This window comes from Leptodactylus fuscus, chromosome 2 (genome assembly GCF_031893055.1).
Source record: "Leptodactylus fuscus isolate aLepFus1 chromosome 2, aLepFus1.hap2, whole genome shotgun sequence".
In the NCBI taxonomy this organism is placed as follows: domain Eukaryota; kingdom Metazoa; phylum Chordata; class Amphibia; order Anura; family Leptodactylidae; genus Leptodactylus; species Leptodactylus fuscus.
Genome location: NC_134266.1, coordinates 59,171,840 through 59,196,314, shown reverse-complemented (window position 1 = coordinate 59,196,314; position 24,475 = coordinate 59,171,840). Strand labels below are relative to the sequence as shown.

At 41.5% G+C, this 24,475-nt stretch overlaps 1 protein-coding gene across 5 annotated transcripts in view; it reads right to left on the bottom strand.

Moving 5' to 3' along the window:
• The window catches only part of CNKSR2 (connector enhancer of kinase suppressor of Ras 2), a 269,014-nt gene that overhangs the window by 18,166 nt on the left and 226,373 nt on the right, over positions 1-24,475 (bottom strand). The window lies entirely within an intron of this gene.

The window sequence follows — 24,475 nt, the reverse complement described above, 5'->3', positions numbered from 1 at the left end:
AGTATGAGTATTTTGAATACCGTAGTATTCGATTGAATTCCTACTCGATTGAATACTACTCGCTCATCTCTAGTAGTGATGCATCCAGTTATTTGGCCCATATTTTTTACAGACTGATAACCCCTTTAAACATTTTTTTTTTGAGTAATGGAATTTTTCCCCGTTTTTGTGCAGTACTATTTTGTGCTTGCTCCTGGGCACCAGTGAGAGCTCCAAGTTTTCTTTTTCCTATCATTGAATTCTACAATGCCACAAACTAATATTAAGGCAACAAATCCAATGGAACTTAAAAAGGTATAAAGTGCAAATGATACAAGCACAGCATACAAAGCACGGAAACTATATATTGCTTGATAATATTACCTAATATGTGCACTCTACCACAAAACCTATACCAGAACACACCCACATCAAGTGTCAATGCACCATAACTTTATCTATAGGTACTACAGTATTGTAAAATTTCAATAGAAATGCTATTGTACTCTTGTATTGCTCTTCCGTAAATCTACACAACATGTTTCTTGCTGCAGAAACTACAACCTCTGCACGTCATGCAGTCGGACGACATTGTTAGCCTGACATTGTTAGCCAAGGGTAAATTTTTACAATCACATTGATGCCTTATAATAGATGAAATCAGATGAAAGTATGCTTAGATGTATTACATTTACAGGATTGCTTAAAAATATTTGCCGTACAAAAATTTACAGATATTCATTAGCTGCCACTTCTGATCAGCATGGCCTTGCAATATTCTCACTATTCATCACAATACTTGTCAGTTCTATTTTATCATCAGCATTTTCTACCTTTGATAGCATTCTAGGTCTAAAAATGAGAATAAATCCACCCTGCTATGCTTTTTTTTTGGTCTTTTTTTCCCCGCAAGACAAACTGAATTGAACACATTAAGAAAAAGAACATAAAAAATTATGAAAAACAATAAAAAACATCCTGTTCTTTTCTGCTTGTGTTCAACCACTTTGCTGTCTTGTTATGTCCTGAGATCGCTTGTTAGTTACAAATATTCTCCCCTCTTCCAAGTAAATTCACAGCATCCCCTCTTCACGAACATTTAACACTCAGCACAAGGAAAATGGCTCTGCTTGATGTTCTCTGTAAGTCTACATAGCCTCCAGCTACAGATTAGAAAATGAGCCGCGTGAGAGAATCAAAATGGCAGTCAAGGCCGTGGGACAATCTGGCGTCTGCACTGAAGTTTACAAGTGATTCGTAAATTTTAAATACAATATCATGAATGGCAATGGGAGAGTCATATCTGCTTGCACATATAAAAAATGGAGAATTAGATAAAAGGAATCAGATTCCTGGCTGGAAACATTTCATATAAAATAGTAATACAAGGGATGGATTTTGCTATTTGCTGTGCCCTAGTACTGCTGAAAGTAAAACATACATATGAATATATTTACATAGAAATTAGATACATTTATAAGAAAAAGAAGGGAAGTGGAGCGGAGTTGGGGACAATTTTGGATGGAATTGGAATCGGAAAAAAGTTACCAATTCCAAAACTCGCTTCAAAAGAATATAATTTTTAGTTATATTATACAATTATTAATATTGTATAACTAATTAACTGTATAGTTTGTTACATAATTACTTTCTTAGGAATCAGTCACTTCCTTTTTATTGAATTAGAGCAGGGGTACTCAATTGCTTTTCGTAAAGGTCTGTTGACCAGGGTCCATTATCAAGTAAAGTTCTGAGCTGAACAGATCCAGGATTTACAATATGCATATGACTTTAAGACACACAAGTAAAGTTAAGAAAAAAATATTTCCTAATGTGCGGGGGCACTATGGAGCGTTACACTGTGGGTGGGGGCACTAAGGAGCATTGTACGGAGGGTAAGGGCATTAAGAAGCATTATATATGGTAGGTAGAGGATAAGGAGCATTATACTGTGGGGCACTAATGAGACATTAGTATCTCCTCTTAGTATAATACCCCATTATTGTGCTGCCTCACTATATGCTACTTAGTACCCCCTTCACAATATAATTGCCTATTAGTGCCTCCACACATAATTAACATTAACGGTGGCCATGATAATCATTCATCTCCCGTCTGCCTACTCCGAGACCTGACACCTTACACTAAGCTGCATCTGATCAGGGTCTGCATGGCAAACCTGGGAAGATGGGCAGGGCCCACTGACCTCAGGGGGGCCCACTGTTCAGCTGAGAACTGAAAACATCAGTTTTAGTAACTAAATTAAACTTGTTGCCATCCATATGTAACTCTCGTGTCCTGAAATTTCTTCTCTCTGATTTCTGACTCCTTGGTAGCTGCTTCTTCTAGTGATGTATAGTGCTTCTGTAACAGCTGGTATGTGAGTGATCACAAATAAATGATAAATAAACAGTGGGAGTTTTTATCCTGTTAATTTCCTAATGTTTATCAATCCATTCACATCTGTATATTTGTTCCGCCCTGGGAGTTGTAGTACTTCACCCTTGTTAAACAGCTGTAAGTGATTGTGTATGTCACTAGTTGTAATGAGGAATCATTACAATAAATGTCCAGTGTAAAAGCTACACAGACCACATTGTAAGTAGTGTTGAGCGAACACTATTCACAACTATTCATTGAATACTTCGCTCCCATAGGAATGTGTGTTAGCAGCCGGCAAATATTCACTGCGCTTAACCCCTTTGTGTTTGGCCGCTTACACGCATTCCTAAAAGAGCGAAGTATTTGACGAATAGTTTCAAATACTACTCGCTCAACACTGATTGTAAGTCATGAGAGGAAGCCAAATACTGTGTTGTGGTTTGCATTTATAACAGAATCCATGATACACATACAAACGAAACCTTAATTTTTAGCTTTTTTGGCATAGAGTTTGTTAAAAATTTTATTAAGTTTTTATACAGTATGTATATGTATGATATGATATGGCTGTATAGATCCAACCAGTCATTACAGTACTCTATGAATAAGGCTGGTTTCACACTTTTCAGTTTGTTGTTCTGACTGAATAAAAAAAAACCTTTTCTTTGTCCTTTTAGAAAGACCAGACATGATGCTCTTGATGATTTGCTGCGCTCACTGGAGGTAACTGATTGGGCCTCTTACCACGACTGGCAGGACGCTCGCTAAGACTCTGTCACCCAAAGGCCCACCTTGGAGCTGGCCCTGCAACTGATGGACCTCATAGACTTCATAGATGAAGTGAGAAGCACAGCACCATGCAAATGTTTATTTTGTAAGAACAGACATGTTAATGTCATTCGTGACTTCAAGGGGTATTTCCACCTCACTGATTTATGGCACGTGCACCTCTGTGACCTGCTTCCATCTCAGGAACAAATAGGGGACCGACATTCTCAAAATAGGATGGGACCCGCATCTACCACACATCTATGGCATGTCCTGTGGACGTATAATAAATGTTAGCTGGGTGTTCTCCATTAAGGTATGGCAGTTTTCATTCGAATGCTTTCTAAAGAAGGCAATGCTAATAATAAGACGATATAATAGGTAGATAGATCAACCCTTAGTAGGTGCATAATTTGATGTCTTTATCACTTTAGTTTCCTTGGAAACCTTAAAATTCTTTCTTATCATAAAATACTAATACATAATAGTGCTTATTATACATGGAATATAGAACACTTAATGTATATTGTTAGATGAAATAATACAGAGAAAATGCTTAGTTATATCTATTGTGTGCAATGTGACATTGAATTATTGAAAGGGGTACAGTAGGGGTGTAGTTTAATTCAAATTTTGTATTCTACCCACTATGTTCTGTACTTCGGTGTATACAATACATTTTCTCATACATAGTCACTTTATACTAATTCTAAAGGTCTAAATGACCAAATATCCTTTGCCCCATTCATTTGAAATATAGAACGAACAGCGTATTTAAATGAGACTCTATCATTTGTGACATCAAGGTCTGTTGATCTGGTATACTGACAGTATCGTCGGTCTATATGTCAGGATGAACTAACGATGGGTATGGGACCGATCGTGGTAGCTAGTTATGCAGCTGTTCAGAATATGCTACGCTCTAAGGGTTGGGACAGGGTTAATCCTTAAAACGTCCCTTGTAAATACGTGGCTAGAACTTTGTTCACATTAAGGCATATGCTGCGCTATACGTTTATCTTTCATCTAAAGCACGGCACCATACGGCTGCATTTTTAATGTACTGCCCATCGAATTTATATATCGTTAATAGCAGGATGCTATTATCCATGTAGAGCTCAATCTTTCTGTTTAGTTGCTAATCAAAAGCATACTTACCTCCTAGTTTCCTTTCGCCGTATACAGTAACAGCGCTGCGAAACCAGACGCTTCGGAAGTATTAACACGCCCACAGAAGGGGGAGGTATCCTCCGCACGGACACTCTGCGATTGTGATTGGTGGAGATCCGAATGACGTTTGATGGGCGTAACCGTAAGAGCGTTAGGGCTCTATATAAACCCCAGCGCTGTAGCAGTCAGCGTCTGACACTCTGTACCGGCTCCCACCATCATGGAACCGGGAAATGCGGTTTTAACCGCAACAACATCTTTGTTATTTTGAACACCCTACCCTCTCCTGATGAGAAGTTAAGCTTCGAAACGCGTTGAGAGATTAGTTTATAATGCGCATTTAGTGAGAACCTAGTCGCCTGTAGCATATATCAGAACAGGCAGGGACACAGTGAATGTGCATAGGTAGCTGAAGGTTGTGATAGCCTTCATCTAAGACGCACCTCCAGCGTAAAACCCAGCCGTACCTAGTGTATATCAGAGTAGGCAGGTACGCAAGTGTGCATAAGTGTCAATTAGCCGTACATAGGAGCGGAGGCTCTAGGGCAATATTTAAGATATCAGAGCAGGGGGATGGGGGATAATGATCCTATACAGTCATTTTATCGGCTAGGTTACTAATTCTGGAGTTTATTAAGTAGTATCTATTAGTGCCTGCCAGGAATTATGTTTACTATTCCCCTGTGCTCATGTATCTAATTGTATTTGTGTCAACAAACAATAGGGACAAAAAGAGTACATTAGGAGTGACCCTAGATATGTTTGCTGACATGCTTGTTGTTTGTCTATTTTTAGCCCTGGCTACATTATTTTAGCTGACCTTATTAAAAGTTAAATTTTATGCTAAGTGTAGATTTTTGTTTGTAAAAGTGTAGCAGTTTGTGCCCTTTGAGAATTAGTGTTTAGTTGGTATCCTTTCTTTGGGATAGAGGCAGTTTAATAATACCAATAAAACATCACTTCATTATGTCTAGTTTTCTATCTGAAAATTTTGAAACTGATAAATGGCTAGAGGAAGCTAGGAATGTTTTTTCTGAAAAAGAGTACGTTGGCAGTGAATCACCCACGTCCATGAAAGACACGTTTAAGCTAGTCACCAAGGGCTATAGAGATTACGTCAATTCATGGTGGGAATTACAAGGCTTGAAAAATTATTTACAACATAAAATAGTTCCTAGGGGACTTAGAAACGGGATACTACCTGCTAAAAGAATACGATCACAATAACTTATGCAGAAGTGGGAAAAGGAGGTTACCGAATCGTCCTTAAGGCTGATAGCACTTCTAGTAGAGGAGGAACAAGAGAATCTACAGAGGTTGTCAGTTAATTTGAAGGAGTTGATTACTAAAGCTAAAACTTTTTCAGCGGAAGCTGAATTCAGCAAAAAAGAACGAGATCTACAGTCTAACATAGAGAGGTATACAAGCCAGATAAAATCGAGGAAACATTTCCAATTTCAGCGCGATTTGCTTGAATTTAAAGAGAATAGAGCGTATGTAGGTTTGAATACCCGAAATCAGAGTGATATCTCATCTAGTGAGTTTGAAACATCAGATACTGAACGTAACCAACGTCCTCCCACAACTAGGAGTAGAAACAAAGGGAGATTTAGTAAGAACCAGTACCGCTCCAATAGCCCAGCCACGAGGACCTCCAGAAATCCACAGCAAAATAGTGAACAAGGGGGTTTTTTATCAAGGGGACCCCCGATAACACAGTATTTTCTACAGGGTCGGGGTGAACAGAACCCACTACAGAAATAAGAAAGAGAACTCCCCTATACAAAACGCAGACAAAAACCGACGAAATGCAGGTAGTTAATATTTCAAGTTACGAATTGACATCAGAGGAACATAGAGTACTCAAAAAAGGTTTGTCATTTGTGCCAACAGTACAGTTTGATTTATTCTCATGGGTAAAGGACATATCATTATTCACACGAAAACTAAAATGGGTCAAACACATGAACGCAGTGAATAAAAAGAAATGTGAGGAGATGGGGATAGATCCCAAGGACTTCGAGAATCTCAGATTGTTGGAGGAACTATGGAGGGAGGGGGAGGGCCTTGAGGTAACGAAGTCTCTTACAAATCTACAACCAAAGAGTACCAGTGCACCCCCTGTTTATGAAAATAGTTCCATAGAAATCTTTGAACAGTTGGTGATCAGGGATTTAACTAGGTTAAAAACATCTGACCTAGTGAAAGGTAACAACTTGACACATACTGAAATGACGGCCTTGAAAGATCTATCTAATAACGATAAAATCGTTATTAAACCGTCAGATAAAGGCAGGAACATCATAGTTATGGATCGAGAGGTGTATGTGAGAATGTGTCTATCACTATTAGAAGATCAAGAGACTTATAGAGTCCTTGATAGAAATCCCACAAGCATTTTTAAAAGAGAACTAGATTCCATCCTCAAAAGGGCCTATGAAGCTGGTCTCATAGGCAAGAAAGAACTGACGTTCATGGAGAATAGAACCCCCACTGTACCCACTTTTTACAGTCTTCCGAAGCTCCACAAGGGGTTGTCTCCCCTTAAAGGAAGACCTATTGTCTCGGGCATAGGGGGACTAACGCAGGGGGCGGGCATCTATTTGGACAGGGTGCTTCGCCCGTTTGTGTCATCCCTTTCCTCCTATGCCCGAGACACAATGGACGTCCTGAGACATTTACAGGACGTCCATCTTCCACCCAATTCGTTCCTGGCGTCTTTGGATATCGAAGCACTATATAGCTCGATCCCGCATGACAAGGGATGTGCGGCGATTAGGTATTTCCTACAAAGTAGGAGAACTCAGCTAACAGACCATGGCGAGTTTATCCTAGAGCTCCTGGAGTTCGTGCTGACTAGGAATTACTTTATGTTCGACGGGCGCTTCTTCCACCAGCAGCGGGGGACCGCTATGGGGAGCTCAGCGGCCCCGACATATGCTAATTTGTTTTTAGGCTGGTGGGAGGAGCGCCTAGTCTTTACAGAGGAGCACGAACAATGGACGCCGGATATCTCGCTCTGGTTACGCTATATTGATGACGTGCTGATTCTGTGGACAGGTACAGTGGATAGTTTTAACACCTTCGTGGAGAAGCTTAATAGCAATGACATCAACATGAGATTCACCTCAACTATTGACCCGGTTACCATCACCTTTTTGGACATTACGGTCACGATTGATAAATCTGGCAGGTTGGAAACCAGTTTGTACCGTAAAGATACGGCTACAAATTCCCTCCTCAGATGGGATAGTTATCATCCGGCACCCCTGAGGAGGGGGATACCCAAGGGACAGTTTCTGCGGGTTCGCAGGAACTGCTCAGATCTGGAGGATTTTCATCAAAAATCATGTGACTTGGGAGCCAGGTTTAGACAACGGGGTTACCCTGACTCAATACTACTCGAAGCGAAGGAGTATGCGGAGAGTAGGGATAGAACAGAACTACTGACACCAAGACAACATTTGGCTAGTGACAATAAGGTGGTCAGATTAATAGGTAACTATGACCGTGGGTATAAAAGTGTTCTGGAAATTTTGAGATCATACTGGGACGTCCTTACAATGGATCCGGAAGTGAGACCCCTTGTGAATGAAAGACCAAGTGTCACCTATAGGAGAGGCAGAAACCTACGTGACCTATTGATACATAGCCATCTTAGACCTGTTGAACCTGAGAAAATGTGGCTAAATCGTAACATCCCACATGGTACTTTTAAGTGTGGCACGTGTAAGGCATGTGAATACATACAGAAAGGAAACCAGGTGTTGAGTGTGACAACTAATACTGTATATGACACAAGACAGTTCATCAACTGCCGGACGGCAGGAGTAATTTATTGTGTCACGTGCCCGTGCCCACTGAATTACGTCGGAAAGACCCGACGGGAGTTTAAAAAGAGGATTTTGGAACATGTGGGTTATGTGAATAGGAAAGAAGATAAAACCCTCTCCAATCATGTGTGGCAGTGCCATGGTGGTAACCCTGGAACTCTGAGATTCCAGGGCATTGAGCATGTACCTGAACCCACAAGGGGAGGGGACTGGGATCGCCTCCTTTTACAACATGAGGCGAGGTGGATCTTTAAATTTCAATGTGTAAGACCTAAAGGTCTAAATGACCAAATATCCTTTGCCCCATTCATTTGAAATATAGAACGAACAGCGTATTTAAATGAGACTCTATCATTTGTGACATCAAGGTCTGTTGATCTGGTATACTGACAGTATCGTCGGTCTATATGTCAGGATGAACTAACGATGGGTTAGGGACCGATCGTGGTAGCTAGTTATGCAGCTGTTCAGAATATGCTACGCTCTAAGGGTTAGGACAGGGTTAATCCTTAAAACGTCCCTTGTAAACACGTGGCTAGAACTTTGTTCACATTAAGGCATATGCTGCGCTATACGTTTATCTTTCATCTAAAGCACGGCACCATACGTCTGGTATTCGGTGTCCTCCCCTTGCCTCTTCAGCGTCTGTCGGACGCCTGCGCAGTATGCTCTCTGTTCGGCGAAGCTTGCCGAACGTACTGCGCATGCGCGAAAGTGCGGTCCCAGCCATAGTGCGGGCACCGCACTTTCGCGCATGCGCAGTACGTTCGGCAATCTTCGCCGAACAGAGAGCATACTGCGCAGGCGTCCGACAGACGCTGAAGAGGCAAAGGGAGGACACCGAAGACCAGAGAGGCGGCGCTGTGGTCGGTTTTCGAGCTGCAATGGGGACGCCCCCATCGCTGCTCCTGCGATGGGGATGCCCCCATCGCTGCGAGAGAACTAATTAGCATACTGGTACAAACCGGTATTTTGAACGAACGGCGCGGCGGAGAGCACTTCCACAGGTAAGAGACGAATAGCCTTTTTAAAGGCTATTCCGACGTGGTAACTAGAAAAAAAAGTGTTTTAGTGGTAGAATCCCTTTAATTAGCTGAACAGATTGTCCTGCCAACACTGAGTAAGTGATGTCACTTGTCCTATCTCACAGGTCAGCTGTGTAAACAATGGGAAGAATAAGTTCACATAGCAGGAAAACAAAGCAGAATTTCTAAAGCAATAGATTTAGTTAAAGTCTTCAATTTACATAAGCTACCAGTATAGATAGGATTCTTGAGATGGGACAACCCCTTTAATTTTGTTCATTGACAAAATCAAACTATTAACACTTCTATTTTTGAAAGCAATCTTAGACTAGGTCACACTTGTCCCATTGACTAAAACTGTGGTTACCTATAGACTATAATGGGATGCGTCTGGTTTCTACTGGTTTTATACTGAAACCATGCAGGGCTTTTCTCTGATTTTTGGCCGCAACCTGCAGAAGTCTCGTATGGAGCCTCTGATGCAGATGTGAACCTAGCCTTACATTGTGGTATTTTTTGTACACCTGCCTAAAAGTATTGAACAGTCTCGTCCAGTATTATGCTGCTGCACCTTCATGTTTCCCTAACGTGTCCGAAGGTACTAAAATATTCACGATGTGTAAAGGTTTAGAAGTTAATATGACATGATTTGTGTAAAACATGTCTCCCGTGAAGAGAGGTACATTATTCCAAATAGAAGCAAATGGACCATAGTTAAAAAAGGATCTCTCTTATTAAAGAAAACTCCACTGTGTATCCCTCATTCTTATACCAGTCATGGCTGCTCATTGTTGCATGCTGTGTGATGTGGAACGACTGCAGTCTGTCATTCGAAGGGAACATAGTTTCCTATATATATCGTCGTATACGGTTTTCTATTGTGATTTTGACCCTTCCTCCTTTTAGGAGGTTTCAGATCAAAAATAGAATCCATAAAATCTATATAAATATATATATGGTAAATATGTATATCTGTATCTAATTATTTCATGTTCCCAGACAGTGGCCATGGTAACGTGTATCTTTAGAACAGCTGATCAGCCCTAGGCCTTACATATCAATCCAGCAGCTGCACTTAAGTTTTGCTTGTGTAGGATTCCTGCGCTATGTGGTGTTTTCCTTCTGCAGTAATGATTTCCCTATCTCCAAGGAAACATGTTCAGCCACTTCACTTCTTATCACAGACTAATATTTGAGTGCTGTACACACTGCGCTTATTACAGGAGCTTGCTGGTAGAATCCTGGACTAGATGAGGGCAGAAATACCAATGCATTTCCATCATTGCAAACTACTAAATAGGGATAATTCTAAAATAACAATCATTTGTAAGAAAAAGACAAGGTATGGTGAAGACGGAAAATTCAGGAGCGCTAACCATTCATTGTTTCCAGCCACATGTATTGTCTGCATGTCATCTTTATCTTACCATTTATTTGTTTGAGAAAGTCCATATAGGCTGGGGATGCACAGTCAGAACACCTGCTGAGGTTCTGTAGACTAATAGGTAGGGTTGAGCGATCGTGTTCGGAAAAGATTGGATTCCGATCGGCGATCGAGAAAATTTCACGATCGCCATCGGAATTCTGAACACAATCTTTTTATGTGGGATCGAGATCGGTGATTTTTCCCACAATGCATTGCTTAGCCTTCACACTGAGTATACGATGTATATTCAGTGTGAAGGCTCTGCTGCAGTTCCATAGGAATGAATGGAAGCAGCCGACACACAGCCTTAACCCCCTGCGCGCCGGCTGCCTCCATTCATTCGAATGGAAGGCTAAACTAAATCTCTAGCAGCTACTTACCTCTAGAGATGGCTGCTCCAGTGCCCTCCTTCTTCTTGCCTCGCTGCCCCGCCTCCCAGGTTAGTGTTTAAAGCGCTAGGTAGGCGGGGCTTGTGGCTTAGAGTGTGGGTGGGTACAGGGCGGGGAGACGTGACGTCTCCCCTCCCAGTACCTGCCCACACTCTCCTAACCCGCCCACACTCTCCTAACCTGGCAGGGAGAGGGCAGCGAAGGAAGAAAAGCAGCGTGGAGCAGCAGCGAGGCGAAGAATGAAGGCACGAGACACAGGACCAGCCATCTCTGGAGGTAAGTGGACACCAGGGGGTAGGATTGCTTTTAAAATCCGATCTCCGATTAAAAAAAAAATCCCATTGACTTGCATTGGGATCGGAATTAGGATCGAGATCAGGTTCGAATGAAAAATGATCGGAAATCGAATTTTAAAATCGATCCTGAAAAGTCAAGATCGGCTCAACCCTACTAATAGGGTGTATTTACATACAGAGATAAGAAGGGCACTGGTCAGGCACTATTTAAGCCCTTACAAGGCCCCAAATCTAAGTGCACTTTCTAGAGTTATTAGCGGTCAATCCCAGTGAAGAGGATATTAGAGCTGACCGGGAACATGGACTGAGTCAGCCAACCTTCCGCTAGCTAGTGGTACTGGTCTGAAATAGTGGTGTGTCAGCCGTGAACAAGCCGGCTCTCTGTGCCATATCTTTTAAATTAACAAATGTACCAAGAAAAAGCAATGTATTGGGTAAAAGACTCCAATGGAGTTGGGGGGTTGTAAATTAATTATCTTTTTTGGGGATGGCTGATGATGGACCTGAGTGTTCTGGCCACCCCACCACCCCAGAGTCATGTGATCTGAGCCAGCGTTCCACCTCACAGATCACTAGGCCCCCCAGGTTACACCTCTCTCTCCTCTGACAGGTAATTGATTATGGGGGCTGACTTTGCTATCGTTAGTAGTAAATTAATTGCAGTTAATTACCTGTAACCAAAGGGGGAGCAACTAGGGGAGCAAAAAACGGGAAGGGGGGTGCAGAACACTGCCTCAATTCACATGAACTGGGAGTCATGACATGGTCATAAGTCCTGGGTCTATCATTAGTAATGCCTTGCCCAGGCAAGTGAATTACAACTTCATAGACTACCCCTTTAAGCTCACAATACACATTTGTTTTTTCACCAGCCATGTTGCAGTTGTTTGATCAATGGTGGGATTGCTTAGTTTACAAGAAAAGTGCATTGAGTCTGCTCAAATTAGTTGATAAATTGGCCAAAGTGGTGGGATGATTGGCAAACAATCTTATTCTCAGCAGACCAGTTGACAAAAATTTCCCAAGTGAAATACAATATTGTAGATTATATGATGTGCACATTTTACTTGCTCGTGTTATCAGTATATGGAACAAAACCTTAAAAGGTAGAGCCCATCATATCAACCCCTTGCAGATGGATAGGTTAGGGTCACCGAATCAAACCACATTTCTCCCTTTTGAATTGGTGCCGCTGTTTCCATGTTAAACACTTGTTGCTCCAAATAGCTAATTTGCATATTTTAAAGAGCAATATCTTGGGAACAGAGACAGAGTCGCAAGGAGAAAACAACGTCTATCTGTGGGGTTTGATCACCTGAATCGGTTGATATGCTGGGTTCTGGGTGGTGACAGAGTCCCTTTAAATGTTAGTATGCCATTTTCTGTTCATCCTTTTGTTCATTTCTAGGTTAGCATATTATTATATACTCGTATATACTCGAGTATAAGCTGAATTTTTCAGCACAGTTTTTGTTTAGTTGGAAAGGGGTTAATAGGAGCACTGCAGATACCCTGCATTCAGCCAGACTGAATTCCAAGTGGGGGAAAAAAAACTGTCATTAAGCTTAGGGAAGGGGCAGACAGACAACCAAAACACCCCCTCCCCTTTCCCAGCACCTACTGCACCCAAAAACTCCGACCATTTTAATTTTTGAAATTTCCCACCCTAGGCTTATACTCGAGTCAATAAGTTTTCCCAGTTTTTTGTGGTAAAATTAGGGGCCTGGGCTTATATTCGGGTTGGCTTATACTCGAGTATATACGGTAGTTGCATCTAGTTCTGGGGATAATATCACTCCTTAAGGAGAAAGCACCTATGCAGGCGTATGGAGACTTACAAAGCCATTTTCGCTCCACTGGGGGATTGTGGGAAATATGCAATGTTTTCCAGATTGTAATTACAGTGCCTCTGCTTGCTGCCCTCTAGGGACATCCCTCTTAAACATCATGCATGACTTTTTTAACAAGCCTATTGCTATGATGCGAGGTTTAACTAAACCTAGAGGACTGCAAGCAGAGTCACTGTTTTCCTATTTACATCCTGGAAAACAGATTTGCACATTTCCCATAGTTGCATCTAGGCATAGAACAGTATCCTTCCACCTCAAGCTTCCCCTTCTCCATGTTAATGTGGCGACCACAATCACTAATCTATATTGCAGTCTCTAGCGGCAGCCTACAGCCCGCTCCTCTGTGCACACATATCCCCAGGTCCCAGAGCTAAGGTAATAGCCAGGCAGTAGGCTACTGAGAGGGCCTTCAGAACAGAAAACAGCCCCAGGAAAGGACTAGGCACCTGGCTACTTTGGAAAAAAGTTTGTCAGTAGTCTTAGGAATTTGCAAATTGGATTCAGGTAACATTTGCATGTACAGAGGAACCATAGAGTGAACTTTACTGGTGGGCTCTGTATGCCATTATGTGATCTGTAATGGTCCAGCACTAGGACTCCACACACAGTGTCCGATGCCTGGAGGCTGCCAGATCAGCTGCTGCTGAAATGGATAAGGAAAGTGTGCAGACTTTCCTATTGAAGTAATGGAGTGGAGCTGCAATCCCATCCACTACATAGCGTTGGTTACAGGGACTTGCAGCCCCACTCCCATTACTTGACTATGAGCAGCTTGCATGCACACCCCGTCCACTTCTGTAGCTTCTGGCACCCGGACCTGCTGATCTGTGCTGGGTCGGATCAACGCAGTTCATATACCACTGATAGGTCATCAGTATAAAAGATCAGTTTGGGGCTGAAAAACCCCTTTAACTTTTGTTGTATAGCTGCTTGGGGATTCTAGAAAACCTCAGCTGCATGGCTGCCAAGTTCTTTTTTATTTTTTTTATTTTTTATTTTTTTTACAGTACTGCTTCCTTAAATTAGCCACGAGGGGGAATTATCTAAATTTGCAATTCAGCATCACAAGCAAAACACACAGATGCATTTACCATGCAGCACGACGTTACCAATTACATATCACCGTAGATTGCTGTTCTGAAGAAGTACAACAAACCTTGATGCATCTCATCGGCATGAGCAATATCATTATCCGCTACAATATCGTATTTTTATTTCCCTGGAGAAAGAAACAGATTCCAAGAAAGATGAACATGTCAGAAGCAGTGCCAGAGATAAATAGATTTGGTTTTATTTTTGGAGGCGGCCTGGTCTTTATTATTCGAGAAGAAAAAAAAAATTGTAGAAGAAAGAAAAATGCTCTATTTTTATATATTATAATTTTTTTTATTAACTGTTGCACAGGTAGCATGGGGCTTCCTGCAGATCTCACTACTTGACTACTTGGATATAGAATTAAATGCAATTAATATGACCAAATACTCGACAGAGGTGACTACATAGACTTCCAGGTCATATTCTGAGGACACTAGTCTCATACTTTACCCCCATATCATGAATTCTCTAGTTTCAGCTGGACAAACTGTTCCCTTCCAGGGTTACCCAATGCACAGTTACAAACAATGTAATGTATGTTGTACTGTACGTACAATAAATGAGGCCTACTTGTCAGCTCTGACACCTGTAAAGAATAGAGGGCCCAGTCTGGACTGACATTATCCCTTATTTTATTTGGTTGTGAAAAACCATCTTCAAATCCCTTATTTTACATTAGCAAACAAGGGTGTGTGGAATATACTCAAGAATCATGGAAAGATACAAGTATGTTTGTTCCCGGTAGTAAGGTTTTATAGGCCCACCAGGTTCATCATCTGTTACATTGCCATTTTCACCTTTATATAAGCCACTGACAGGGCCACTTTAACATCTTGGTGGGCCCATTTCAAATGATTCATAAGTAGGACCCTCCCCACAAATTGAATGTCCTCTCAAGTGGCCCACACAATATAGAGTTCCCCTCCGGAAGCTCCCACATACAGAGAAAAAAAATACAGTAATACTCACCAAACCTTCTTACCACCAGGCCCTAGCTGTACTGCTGTCTTTGGCTTGGCACTTATCATGTCTCCCTGTTGTAGACAGCATCAGCCATAGCCTGAACGATGGAGAATGGAGCTGACAGCTACATGGTCCACCATTGTATTCAACTTTCTATGCATCCTAAGCGCACAGAGTTGAAATTGCAACCTGCCGTCCAGAGCAGCAGGACAACATCTAAAATATGTGACTGTCCTGCTCCATCCGAGTTGGCTGATGCACAATCCGTGTACACAGTGATTCTCTAGGCACTTTATACCATCTGAGGGACATAGGCGTTAATGGTCAGAGAGGTGTCAATAGACAAGTACTGGGGCTGGCATACTAAGACTTGTGTATATGTGTTGCGGTCCTGCTTCACCCCTGTAAACTGACTAAATACGTCCCGGCACAGAAGCTTCGCTGGTAAAGTCTACTAGTCAGACTATACAACAATACATTACGAAAATTATTGTAGACAATAAAAAAAGAACAACAAGCTGTTTTATACTCCCACTGAGTTTAGCTTTCCATATCAGGACAGTTACCATAAGAGTCAAGATTTGGCTAGCATCAGTAGTAAGCGAATATTCCTCAGCCCACTAATATAAATGACATGTGTAGGAGGTTACAGCGAGCATAAGCTATATACAGTATAATCACACTGGATACAGTGACAGTGATTTCATCTGTACCTAAGGACAAGGTGTATGATGGAATAGACTGATATATTGTGATATTCAGGCTGTTCATTACCTTGAAGGGTTTTCCAGAACTTAAATAAAAATAATAATATTTAAGTAGATTGTGAGCCCCATATAGGGATCACAATGTACATTTTTTCCCCCTATCAGTATGTCTTTGTAGAATGAGAGGAAATCCACGAAAACACAGGGAGAATATACAAACTCCTTGCATATGCTGTTCCTGGTGGGATTTGAACCCACGACTCCAGCGCTGCAAGGCTGTACATTTATCCTGGACAACCCCTTTAAATGTACATTCCACTGAGAATTTCTCAAAAAGGCTTCCTGAGGTTCTGTCATTTGAGCTATTACAAAGAGATTATCTTTGTTTGGAGCAGTGGAGATATCTATGTGTTACATGGACAGCTCATTCATTTTAGTAGGCACCTTGCAGGCACCTTGTTTTTTCCTTCAGCAATATGTCCACCTAAAAAGCTTTGGGGGCTGGCTCTTACTGACTATAGATGTCAGGGAAGATATGAATTGGGCATTGGATTGGCAAATTCCATCCCCACTTTGCAGTGGCCGCAAAATAACGCAGCGTTTACGATCCACGCTCCCATTGAAATCAATGGGAGCGTCTACGGCCCGCAAAATCTCACACGGCGTATACATGCCAGGTTAAGCGGCAAGTTACTCCGTGTGAATTGCACCTTAATAGGCACAGGTGGACACGTTGCAGTTTTGGACATGGCAGCATGCTAATTATACCAACAGAAACGACGGCAGTTTCCCTATATATATAACTGAAGCAGAAAGTCCGCGGAGGAAACTTCTGCAAACTTTCTGTGCAAAGCACTGGGTGAAGAACTGCAATGCGTTGCCACCGTGGTTTTTCCTGCAGTGTTTTTCTGCTGCAGGATGTTACGTGTGGTCTTAGCCTTAGGGTGAATTCACACTGAGTAAACGCTAGCTTATTCTGAACGTAAAACACGTTCAGAATAAGCGGCGTCTAAAGCAGCTCCATTCATTTCTATGGGAGCGGGGATACGAGCGCTCCCCATAGAAATGAATGGGCTGCTTCTTTCACTCCGTGCAGTCCCATTGAAGTGAATGGGGAGTGCCGGCGTATACGGCAAGCTCTGCTCATGCCGGAGCGTACACGCCGGCACTCCCCATTCACTTCAATGGGACTGCACGGAGTGAAAGAAGCAGCCCATTCATTTCTATGGGGAGCGCTCGTATCCCCGCTCCCATAGAAATGAATGGAGCTGCTTTAGACGCCGCTTATTCTGAACGTGTTTTACGTTCAGAATAAGCTAGCGTTTACTCAGTGTGAATGCACCCTTAGGTAGGTTTTATCAATAAACTGAATAGCCACTTTATCGGAAACACCGTGCCTTTCACTATTCTTTCCCGGTATGAAAATTAGACACATGATCCCGAATTGCAGCATAAAATCAAGACGGCATACAAAGAATGGTGCGACTGAGAAAAGACATGCAGCAAAAGGGGGTCTGTGGCTGTAACAACTCATCAATGAAAGGTGTCAGAGAAGGATGTCAAGAATCATTCGCTGAACAGGTGGTAAACAGTCAGGCAATCTGCAGCCAAAAAACACTGCTGCGCCAGCTAATGCACCACTTGTTCCTTATCACAGATGAGTTATAACAGCAGGCAATCGGTTCTGAATTTGGAGCAAGCAGCATGAATCCATGAACCCTTCTTGCCAGGTGTCAACAATTCAGACTGGTGAAGGTAGAGCAATGGCGTTTGATGGGATATTTTCTTGGCACACCCTGGTTTCCATGGACAATGCTTTTGCACTCTACGACAAAAGATCATTGGAGGTCTAGCACATTGCTACATGGGTGTCTATATTAAAGCATAGTTCCTAATTGTGTTATACTGTATGTTGGAATATGATCTTAACATAAGAGTCATATTATTGTAATCCAAATTATATTGTAATCTAGGTGCTATATACTTATTCTTTGCAGTTAGTCCGGACTAAGTAAACTGGTAGTACCGCAATTTGCTCTTTTTTTTCTATTTTTCTGGTCATAGCAAGCAACAATACCCTCTATGTATAAATACAGCACAGTAACTACATCTTAAGATCCGAAAATACGAACGGAGGCATTAGAACTATATTGAACAGCCTAACACAAAAAGAGCAATAGATACAAATTGCAAAGGAAAAGAAGATAGACAAGATAAATGAGGTAATGCTGGAAAAATAACACAAACACAACTTGAGAGCGGGGAACAACTTCCTATGTCCCAATAGGTGTCCAAAAATACAGCAATCAGAAAAGGATTTTTCCCTTAATTTGACAGCTGACCTGTCATGTGTAATTACCTGCGTCTGCTGGCGCACAGCGAGACAGGCACACATCAATGAGCATCAATAGTCCCACACAGGAAAGCATGCTAGGCTCAAACTAATCTTTAGCTCAATAAGGCCAGAAAGGCTTCCAAAAAAGAATTTGGGGATAATTGTGTAACAGAATAATAAATGTGCAACGTCCAACAGTTTGTGTGACAAAATAAGCAATTCTAGATATTATCTGCATAGTGTTCCTATTAATAATATGCACATAGCATCATATTTGACTAGGTTCAGGGAAGGAGATTTTATAGACGTCTACAACATTGCACTCACTCAGAACCCAGCGCACAGAATTGGATGGGACTATTTTGAGCCCATCAAAAGAGAAAAGATTGACAATCCACAACCAACTCTACATAACAATGCATATTCCCTTTCCATATTCATCTACCAATTCTAGTTTTTAGCATCTGTTAATAGGAGCCACTCCTCTGATTCCAGAACAGTTGGAATTTTCTCTCTAGCCCACACTATTCCTGAGCAACAAGAGCAGTCAGTTTTGGTGTCTGATGTGTTTGTAATGTCAGAAGGGTGGTGCCAGGCAGGGGGTGTGTGATTCAGAGCACCAATCAGAGGCAGCCAGTGTCAGAGTGCAGAATCACACCCCTTATCTGCTCCTGCCTGACACTTCCCTCCTGACAGTACAGAGAATAATATAATAATAATAATAATAATAATAATAATAATAATAATAATAATAATAAGTATGTCTGGGACCAAAACTAACAGCATTGACTGCTAGGGAATGGTGGGGGCTAGAGAAAAATTTCCAACTGTGCCAGAATCAGTGGAATATCTGCTATTAATTGATGTAAAAAACGCCACTTGTTAGAGGTGGTGAAAGGTCCTCTTTAAATTAAGTAGTCAACTCTGTTAAGACTCATAGACCCTGTTGTAATTAGGGACTATTATCACGCCAGAACCTGGCCAAACCGGAGTATCCTTCAATCCTGAGACATATCCTCCAGTCATGTGGCCCTGCTATTACACTCAATTATTATTGTGTGTACACTGTACCTGTAGTAAGGTGACATTCACTCTTCTGTTACAGACCTGTTATCATCTGTCATAGGATGAGCGCAATAGACATTAACGGTAATAGAGTAATGCAAGCAGAAGGAGCCTCTTACATCTGCATCTGTGCCCATAGAGAATGATGTAACCAACAAGCTTTCATCCATTACATTTCTTTATGTTGTAATGGAAGATAATGTCCTGCATGAACCACTTTTTCTTCTATCAGAAAAGTAAAAACATGGCGGAAGAAATCTCGTCATATCTATCTTTCCAAATGCTTTATGGAACCCTGCATCATAACCACAGGCGCCATTAAAATTATTTACAGTCTTAAAATGAAATGCTCTTCAAAGTAGAACTATTGGGTTGTTTATGCTTCCATATCCATAGTACAAGATATGATCCAGTGGGTCAAGGTAAACTCTGTGATATATGAGTTTGAAGCAGGATTATTATTATTATTAATATTATTAATTTATTTATTTATTTATTTATTTATTTATTTATATAGCACCATTAATTCCATGGTGCTTTACATTTGGGGATTTCAGAGTATGCGGAAACGCCATGGCCAAAAAACGATGCGGTTTACAGTACTTGTAAAGCGAATGGGACTGACTAATTCCATCCATGGGAAGAATATGCAAATCTGACTTCCATGATGTAATTGGGAAGCCAGTGCCTCAAGAATGCACACCAATAGAGGGCGCTCGCTGAGAATGTGCAAGTCTATCTTCCATGATGTAATTAGGAAGACAGTCTCAGTCAAGTAAATCACATATTGCAGAAAAATATGTGCAGTAGCAAAGCTGCGTTTTTAAAAATCAGAATATGTCATTTATACCAATGGAAACGGGCATTTTCCATATTGGTATAATACAGGCAGAAAGTTCATAGAGAAAAACTCTGCGAAATCACAAAGAAAAACAATGTGGATAATAATGCAATTAGTTTCTACCACATTTTTTTCTGCAGCACTTTGTGCAGCGCTTCACTAAGTGGTGCCTTAGACGCCGCGCTAAAGCGCTGTGGGAACAACTATGGCGTGAACACTTCACGGCAACGCTTTGAACAGAAAGTTCACACAGTTTTCCTCTGCTGACTTTCTGTAACAATTATATCTATGGGAAAGCCGTCGGCTTTTCCGTAGATATAATTGACATGCTGCGATTTTCAAAACCACAACGGTTTTGCAATCGCAGCGTGTCCTGCTGCGATTTTTTACGCAAAGTGTGTATGGGATTCACGCAAAGTGTGTATGGGATTCGCATGAAGCCCATACACTTTGCAAGTACTGTAAAATGCCGTGATCTTTCCCATGGCATTACCATCGTGGGCAAATCACAGCGTTTCTGGCCCGTGGGGCCCTAGCCTTAGCCTAAATCCTGAAAGGACTCCTTAGAAAGATGATGAGAGTCCTCATTGTCAGGCCCACAAACAGTGACTGACTGCTTTCCCTGTATCAGTTTGGACAGAGAAATCAACCACTATATGTTGGCGGGTCAATCAGGACTCTCACTCTTTCCTAGGAGTCCTCTCACCATTTAGTCTACATGAAATCGTACGGCACACCATAAACCTAGATATCACTCAGCTCAGCTTATGACTACTCTTCTGATTCTGATCCCTATATGCCATGAAACTAAAATGAAACTAGAAAGTTATGAAATTGTAGAGCGCAAATGGAACTGAAAATGTTCAAGGACTGCAAAAATAATCACATCTTATCCATTGAGTCTTCATGTGAAACCCTTGAAAACACATAGAAAATAAAGTAAACCATTTAACAAAACTAATCCATAAATGTTAAATTAAGAGCCTTTAGACAGATCAACACTGTAAATCGGGTTACTAATATGTCACTTATTTGCTGAGATTTCAGATCCAATAAAAAAAATAAAAAATAAAAATAAAAACACTTCCTGCCATGCGTTCAGGCATTTCATTTTTGCCATAGACATACTATGTGGATGTAAATAACCACCAATATCACTGTGTGCACATATACTAATGTCCTCATCATATCAGTCATGATTCATTCATTATATGGAATATGATTTCAATACATAAAATGGGGTCAGCTATCCAAGCAGAAACATGTGCTGCAAATACAGTATGAGCAGCTAAAAATATACCTTAAGGGTATCTGTTGGCCTCCAAGTGAAAAAAGGAGCGCAGATATGAATAAAATGTGAATATTTCACACAATGTTATTTGTTGTAATCCTGCCATCTCTTTGGCCTAGGTGGTTTAACAATGCTAAACCGCCACAGCACAAGAAGTGTTGTCATAGTGCCACTAACCAGCAGGATTCTGTACTACACTTGAAGCACTGATACATGGCAAACAAGTAACCAAGTAGTAAATATAAATCATATATTAATTTTACAGGATCTAAGTATACAATTCAAAAAATTCTCCCAAAAATGTCTATAACTCCACAACAGGGCCGCACCTCTAATGACACTTTCAGCATTTTCAGAGAGGGGGGGAGGGGGCAGCCACGGGACTTTAATTTTTTTTTTTTTTTTTTTTTAAATGTAGATTGTGAGCCCCACATAGAGCTCACAATGTACATTTTTCCCTATCAGTATGTCTTTTTTGGAATATGGGATGCAATTCCATGCAAACACTGGGAGAACATACAAACTCCTTGCAGATGATTTTATGCCCTTGGCGGGATTTGAACACCAGGACTCCAGTGCTGCAAGGCTGCAGTGCTAACCACTGAGCCACCGTGTGGCCCCAAAATTTTTTTTTTTTAACTAAACTAGTCCAGGACAGGGCCGCTCTGAAAACAAACCGAGCGGCCCTATCTTGCATTAGTTTGGACCTCTGCGTCTGAACGCAGGCGGCGTCATTTAAGGATGCAGACGTCTTTTGCCAGGTGAAGAGGCGGCAGCACTGGAGCAGCAGTGGCAAGGGATCACAAAGGTAGGTAAGTAAATACTTTTGTTTTTTTATTTAATATGCCGTTACCTGCTGGAGTATCCCCAGCAGGTAGTGGCCTATTTACCTACCTCTCCAGGCCTGCTCTTTTCAGACCCCCGAGTATAATAACTGGAGCCCCAGGGGAGGTGAGGGAACATAATAAACACTGTTACTCACCTCACCTGGATCCAGTGTTAATCTTAGCAGGCTTTGGACCTGTATAGTAATGGTCCAGACCACGTGACATCTGGGACATTACCATAAAGGCCAGAAGCCTGCTAGGAGTAACATCGGATTTTGGAGAGGTAAGTAACACTGTTTATTATTCACTTTAAGGTTACCGCTAGCACCCCCCACCCCCTGCTGCCTGAGGCGAACAATCAAAATAAAAACAGACTACAAGTCTCACCATAAAGTTGCACAACTACAGACTGCTTTCAAAGTAACATAAGCTATTGAGTACTTAAAACCAACACAAATCATATTCTAGACAAATTGGGCTTAAAGGGGTTCTCCAGAAAACATATAAAGCTAAAACAACAGTGGAGCAGAAGTGTTCTAGCTTCCTCACATGCTGTCGGCTCCTAGTAGGCCCCTGAGCACGGTTTTCAGGGACAGTGTTCTTTGGAGGAAGATAGAACACTTATGTTAGTTACTGATCACCTATCTCTGGTGCAGGCAATGGACATAATTCCTTATGCTTGTTTTGGACTAGACCATACTTAGGCTATGCTGTTACAGATACCCCGTAAAATGTAATAAATATCCTGCACTACTAAGAGAATGGTAGATGCATACAAGGACCCACATGGGTTGTTGTAATCTGTATAACAGAATTCTATGCACTTTCCTTTTGATTCTTTTGTATGACTAATAAAAGCTATATTTATTCTTTAACACAAGGAGAATGCATTGAATTCTGTCATACAGGCCCCAGATGCCTCAACACAAACTCTTTGAGTTGTCTTCTTAAAGACTGAGAAAAAAGCTCAGTACGTAATACACCCATACAGTCCTTTTTATTCATGCTATCCATATGCTGTACCCACTGATCTCTATGATCAGTATAAAGAAAGCATAGGAAGCTGAAGCAATGGGATGCAAACCATAAGGGATGTTGACTGTAACTATTTCACTACCCTAGACCACTATTAATGTAGCCATTAAAGGGTTACTCCCATCTGAGACAATCATGGTCAAGATGTGACTAGATGGCTACAAGTCCTGACCACAGGCGAGAAACAACTGAGCATAGCTACTTTATTGAGTTTCTGTAACGCCAACAGAAATGAATGGGAGCTACGTAAACAGCATAGCATATGTAAGTATGCGGAATCCACCTCAAAATCTGCCTGCAAAAATGGCTCCCATTGCCTTCAATGGGAGCCGCTTGCTTTTTTTTCCCGCTAGCTAGTAGCAGAAAAAAAAGCGACATGACCTATCTTGCCGCAAATTCCGCAGCTAAGTCAGCCACAGCGTTAGTGGCTCGAGATACATTCGTGTTTAGGTCTAAGCAGGAGCGGAATGCCACGACAGAATGCCGAAGCTGCATCAGCATCCTAGTTCACAATGCCATCTTATCCACCTTGTGAACATACCCTTAGACAAGATATTTCCTTTAGTATGGATCTATGACTGCCGCCCATTGGTGCTACAATGTTTCCGCAGGTTCCTTTCACCGCCACAGTAGGGCCATTCTGCTATTTCTGTAAGTCCTGCCCTAGTGGTCAGGAATTGTGGCTAGTTTTTCCTTAGAATAACTCTTTAACCTATTCTCTGCCACACACCACCAATAATATCACCTTTCACTGTCCTAGATCATTACCGATACAGATATTACACACCTTAGACCAGTAGGTATGTACACAAATGATCTAGACATCAAATAAATCTATTACCTGGCCATATGTAGGGCTGTGTATCTGGCACTACATGGCACATTATTAGGGCTTTATATTGCAGTATTTATTTGCTACTTTGGTTCACCAGGCTAAGGTTCTCAATACTGGCCTGTGAATGGATGGAACTGGACCTGACACTAATGTCAAGTGATTTGTTGACTGAGTTTTAAGCAGGATGTCCTGAAGAACCCATTTAATCTGCAACAATAATTCTCTGTAGGCCATATATCTTATACAAAAGAAGCTTCCGAGATCTCAAACAACTATCTACAAATATCTGCACAGGATGAGCACATTGATCCACAAAGAAACATCACAACATAGGCAGTTTGCTTGAAGCCTAAACATACTGTA